The sequence below is a fragment of the Gossypium arboreum genome, chromosome 4, assembly GCF_025698485.1.
Source record: "Gossypium arboreum isolate Shixiya-1 chromosome 4, ASM2569848v2, whole genome shotgun sequence".
Lineage (NCBI taxonomy): Eukaryota > Viridiplantae > Streptophyta > Magnoliopsida > Malvales > Malvaceae > Gossypium > Gossypium arboreum.
This window is the reverse complement of record NC_069073.1, coordinates 106,992,636-106,998,635: the sequence shown is the minus strand read 5'-3', so window position 1 is coordinate 106,998,635 and position 6,000 is coordinate 106,992,636.

The window sequence follows — 6,000 nt, the reverse complement described above, 5'->3', positions numbered from 1 at the left end:
TTAAAATTAAGCATATAATAACATGTTTCCATCAACTTGGCAAAATTGCCTAAACATATGCATTCAAACAAGCAAGTTAGTAACTTAATTCTCATATATATCAAGTAAATGAGCTCATCATGCTATATTATTTCAAGGCATTATTCATTTCGTCTCATAATTCTCATAACATGTCAAGTATTTTATCCGTTGAATCATTGAAATTCCGACAGATACTTAAATAGTACACTCAAGGTGTACAATTCAATAACCCATCAATTCATATTCAAGAGTACCCATTAGGGCACATAATCAGTGAGCACACTCTCAAGCCACATATCACATAACAGGATTACTTGTCCAAGCTAAATCCTGTTTCCAATATATGCTCATAAGAGTTTATTCAGGATTACCCGTCCAGGCTAAATCCTATCTATAATATATGCTCAAGAGGGCTTATATCAGAATTACCAGTCCAGGCTAAATCCTTTCTGTAATGAGGTCAATAGGATTACTCGTCCGAGCTAAATCTTGTCAGCAACAAATGCAAGACCTCATTCAATAAGGGAAATCACATTTATCCATCGAAATTCAATATTCAAGCGGAACTTAACCCTTTTTAAACAATTTCAAGCATGTATTCATTTCTTATATTGTAACATCCAAACAATTAACATACAAATAAATCATATTCCATACAAATACAACATCCAATTCAACATACTTACATGCTCAATTAAATTATACGAACTTACCTCGACACCTGTTCACGTATATAGATCTATTAATCCGAAACTTTCTCCTTTCCCCGATCTAAATTTGAATTTGAGTTATTCGGATGTATATAAATGAATTTAATCATCAATTTATCACATTTAATATTCAATTAGACTCAATTTACATCCTAAGAAAAATTATCATTTTGCCCTTAAACTTTCTATAAATTCTAATTTCATCCCTAGGCTTGGAAAATGAAATTCATGCAATTTACTCTTTATTCCAAGCCTAACCAAAATTTCAATATAAAATTTACAGCACATGTATTCCATAAATTTTAGAATTTTTCTTCAATTTTTACCACTTTACAAATTAGTCCCTAAATCATATTTTTATGAAAATTTACTTTGTAAAAGATGTTTATCTATCAACAATCTTTCATTTTCCACCATAAATTTTAAATTTTCAGCATATTCATCTATGGTATAACTTCTATACTTTGATAACTTTTTAAATTAATCCCCCAAATAGATAGATTAAATTATCCCGGTTTTAAAAATATCAAAATTACTTAAAACGGGACAAGAAAACTTATCCAATTAAGCCAAGAAAGATTGTTTTCTCTTTTCTAAGCTTTCCATGGAATTTTTGGGGAAGAAGATGATATAAAATGATTTTAATTATATTTTAATTATTTATCATCTTTAATTATTTTTATTTCCAATTTAGTCCTTGTCTTTTTTTTACATTTCCCTGGATGAATCATCAAAAACATCTAATAACTTTTGATTAATGGTCAATTACCATACAAGGACCTCAAGTTTTTAATTTCATAGCTATTTAATTCTTCTAGCAACTAGAATTCAACTTTTACATTTTATGCGATTTAGTCCTTCCCGTAATTAAGCACATAATTAGTAAAATTTTCTTATCAGAATTTTCACATGACATCTCTATCATAATATGAACCATGCAACAAAATTAAAATAAATTTTATTTTCGGCTCGGATTTGTGGTCCCGAAACCACTATTCCGATTTCACTGAAAATGGGCTGTTACATGAATTACCTGTTACGATTGACCATCTATCTAGGGATGATAAGCCGTACTAAAGTTAAGCTTTGAACCCAAAGCTCCCTAAAAACTCCTCTAAAACCTCAAGGTAAATTACGGATCTCTATCTAAAATGATTGAAACTAGTAAACCATAAATTCAAACTATCTTCACCATGTACAACTCAACTAATCTCTCCATCGAGTAATTAGTATGCATTGTTAGAAAATGCACGCTCTTCGAGAATTGATCAACAATCACCCAAATCAAATTTTACTTCGTCCGACAATGGCAAACCCAAAATAAAATTCATCGTAATATTGTCCCAATTCCATTTTGGAATCTGTATCGGCTGTAACAAACCCGAAAGATGTTGATGCTCTACCTTCACCCTTTGACAAACCATACAATGGCCCGCGAAGTCGGTAACATCCCGCTTCAATCCAGGCCACTAATACAACTCCCTATACATCTTGATACTACCAAGGTGCATAGCATAGGGACTACTATGCGCCTCAATAAGGATCGCATGCCTAAGTTCCTCATCAACAGGCACACACAGCCTCCCACAAAAACTCAAGATGCCATCAGAATTCAACTCGAAATCTCCATCACTACCATCCTCAACTTGCTGGATCTTTTTTGCTAAGAACTCATCCACTAACTGCCTCTCCTTAATCTGACTAGACAAAGTTGGCTTCCCTAAAGCTCGACCAACAACCCACTATCACTAGTTAAACTCAACCATTCAAACATAGCTCACAATTCAACCATCGACTTTTGACTCAAAGCATCAGCAACCATATTCGCTTTGCCAATGTGATATTCAATCACACTATCATAGTCCTTTAGCAACTCAATCTAGCACATCTATCTTAAGTTAGCTTCTTCTGGATAAGAGATACTTAATACTCTTATGATTGGTGTAGATAACATACCTCTAACCATAAAGATAGCGATGCCAAAACTTGAGCGCAAAGACCACAGCAGTTAACTCCAAATCATGGGTTGGGTAATTAGGCTCATATGACCTCAACTGTCTTGAAGCATACACTACCACTTTCTCATCCTGCATTAAAACACATCCGAGACTCGTATACGATGCATCACTATTAACAACATACTGTTACCCAGACTCAGGTTGAACCAACACTGCCGCCTCAGTCAATACTGTTTTCAGCTTCTCAAAATATCACTGTCTTTCCTCAATCCATTTGAACAACACATTCTTCTGAAGTAGCTTCGTTAAGGGTGCAGCTATAATGGGAAACCCTTCAACAAATCTACAATAGTACCTCCGCTAATCCCAGAAAACTGTAGACCTTAGTTACGCTCTTCAGCTGCTTTCACTCCAGAATAACCTCAACTTTCTTCAGACCACACGAATCCTTTCGGAAGACACCACATGCTTGAGGAACTTCACTTTTCGAAGCCAAAACCGGCAGTTACTTAACTTCGCATGCAGCTGCTTCTCTCACAAAATCTGAGGTACAACCCATAGATGTACATCATGATCATCCTTGGTATGGGAATACATGAGAATATCATCTATAAAGACAACTATGAACTACTCTAAATACAAGTAAAAAACTCAGTTCATCAGGTCCATAAATGTTGCAGGTGCATTCGTCAACCCAAATGGCATAACCAGGAACTTGTAATGCCAATACCGAGTCCTGAATGCAGTTTTTAGGATATTAGCCTCTTTCTGTGATAGCCTTAATTTGGCCCTAATCGGAAAGTGGTTTCGGGACCACAAAACTGAGTCATAAAAATAATTAACCATTATAATCTATGCTTACTGTATGTGTACATGCACGTGTGAAAGTTTCATGTTTTAATTTGGTCAATTGTATGTGAAATTATTAAATAGGACTTATGTGAGAAAATTCTGAAATGTGCTAGGTTAATCTTAAGTGGCCTATTAATGCATGTGACAAAGAGGATGGACTTGCATGTCAAATATTCATTTTTTTTAGGTAGTGGCCGGCCATGATGATATGTTATATAGAATATATGTATTATTTAATTATAATGGCTTTATAATTTTAATTTAGTAATGAATTAATAAAAAGAAAATGGGTGATGAAAACAAAGATTCACCTTTGTTCTTCTTGGCCGAAATGTAAGAGAGGAAAGGAGAGAAAACTTCATTCGGTTACCATAGGCTTAAATCAAGGTAAGAATTTTTATTAGTTCTTAAAATTTTAGTTGTTTTTAAGTTAGTTATCAAGTTCTTATTTCAACCCATGTTAAAATTTTGAGTTTTGGGAGAATTTGAGCTTTCGGTCATGGTGGGAATAAAATAAAATGAGTATATGTGTTAATTACCTTGTATTTGAAGTTTTGAAGAATAGGTAGTGATTAATTAAAATGATGAAGGTTAAATCTTTAAATTTAGTTGAATTTGAACATTTGGCATTACCTATGATATTAGATATGAGTGTATGAAAGGTTGATTTTGAGTAGTTAGGTGTGTTAAAAAAATAATTGATGATTTGGGTGGTATCTATGGTTGATTCAGTTATGGTCTTTGCATGAGTAAAATATACATATGGAAATGGTTGTATTTTTAGTTGATATTTGTGTTCAAAATGGTTCAATTTGTTTTAGCCACATGTGCATAAATTGTAATAATAGAATAGATAATATGTACTTGAGTATTCGGTTATGGTTTTAGGTTCGAGTTGACGGATATGTAAAAATTAGCTTTTGGTATGTATTGATTTAGTATAGGAGTTCGAAAATGGCTTAATTTTCATGTTTAAATTCGGTTATATCCGATCATGGTTGGAGTTATTTTGATATGCATATTACAAGGTATATATGATTTTTGTTTTGGTTGCATAACTATATTTGGTTAATAATATGAATGCAAAGAGTTGTGATTTAGTATATTGTAATAAATCTGAACGGGACAGCAGCTGTAAAGTGAATTTGGAAAATCACAATAAATTGTGAGAGTGGAGTTAGAAGATGAATAAACTATTTAATTAAAGCTTAATGAGTCTAGTTTCAAATAAAATCAACGAGAACATATTTTGACTTCTGTACAATTAGAAATTTGATTCGTAATAAAGGGTGGTCAGATTAGTCAAACAGTGAAACAGGGGGAAACTTTAAGAAAAATCTGGTATTGATTGGCCAAACTAAAAATTTTGAAAATTTTATGGATAAAATATATATGAGTCTATTTTCAGGGAAATTTTACGGCAATTGATTTGGAGTTTTGTAGCTCCAGTTATAAATAATTTGGTGACTGTTGCTCAGGAAGACAGCTTATTGTGAATTTGTGATTATGTGGTAATCATTGATAAAAATTTGTTAATGAGTTGCTTAATGTTTTCTTATAAACTTACTATGATCTATGTGTGTGAAAGTCGAATATATATATTATATTTCTGAAGAAATGCTTTAATAGTCGAATAATGACTAGTTTAAAATTTTCGAATTTAAGCTCAAGAGCAAAGAGGGTCGAAGTTGGATAGGGGAAAAGAGAAAGTAATTGAGTAGCCTTTCCACAACCGTTCAAGCATATCCGAGGTAAGTTTTGAATAGTCACATTTAGTACGTAATTGATAATGTCTTGATATGTGTATGATAACTGTACTGCGATCTATTGATTCTATTTGAATATAGTTGAGTGACAAATAATTTATGTTTAAGGCTTAAAGCCGAATAGACATTAGAAGTTAAGCTTGGAAAGTAAACGGACATATATTCTTATGTATGTTATTGAGCCAAAATTTATATGAATGGTGCCCATGTTATGCTATTATTCGAATGGAATAAATGAACTATGATTGTGAGATGTTATGTGAATTGAATTTTCTTGCGAATAAGTATGCATGACATTCAGTGATGCATATCTGGACTTAGGGTCCGCAGGCTATGTGCTGGAATTATATCCGGACTTAGGGTCCGCAGGCTATGTGCTGGAATTATATTCGGACTTAAGGTCCGCAGGCTACGTGCTGGAAATATGTCCGGGCTAAAGTCCCGAGCTTCGAAATGGTATTATACCGGTTTAAATTCCATGAGCTTGTGCCGTAATTGGTTTCAAGTCCTAAGACCTAACAGCTTAATGCCGATAAGTTAAGTAAAATTACGATATTGAATGTTCGCAGTAAACCATCGTCGAGTAAGTACTATACACTTAAAATGTTCAGGTACGTATTACTTACTCATCGGTGAATTGATTTCGAAGTGAATCATTAGCATCAAAGAAGAATATATATATATAAATATGAT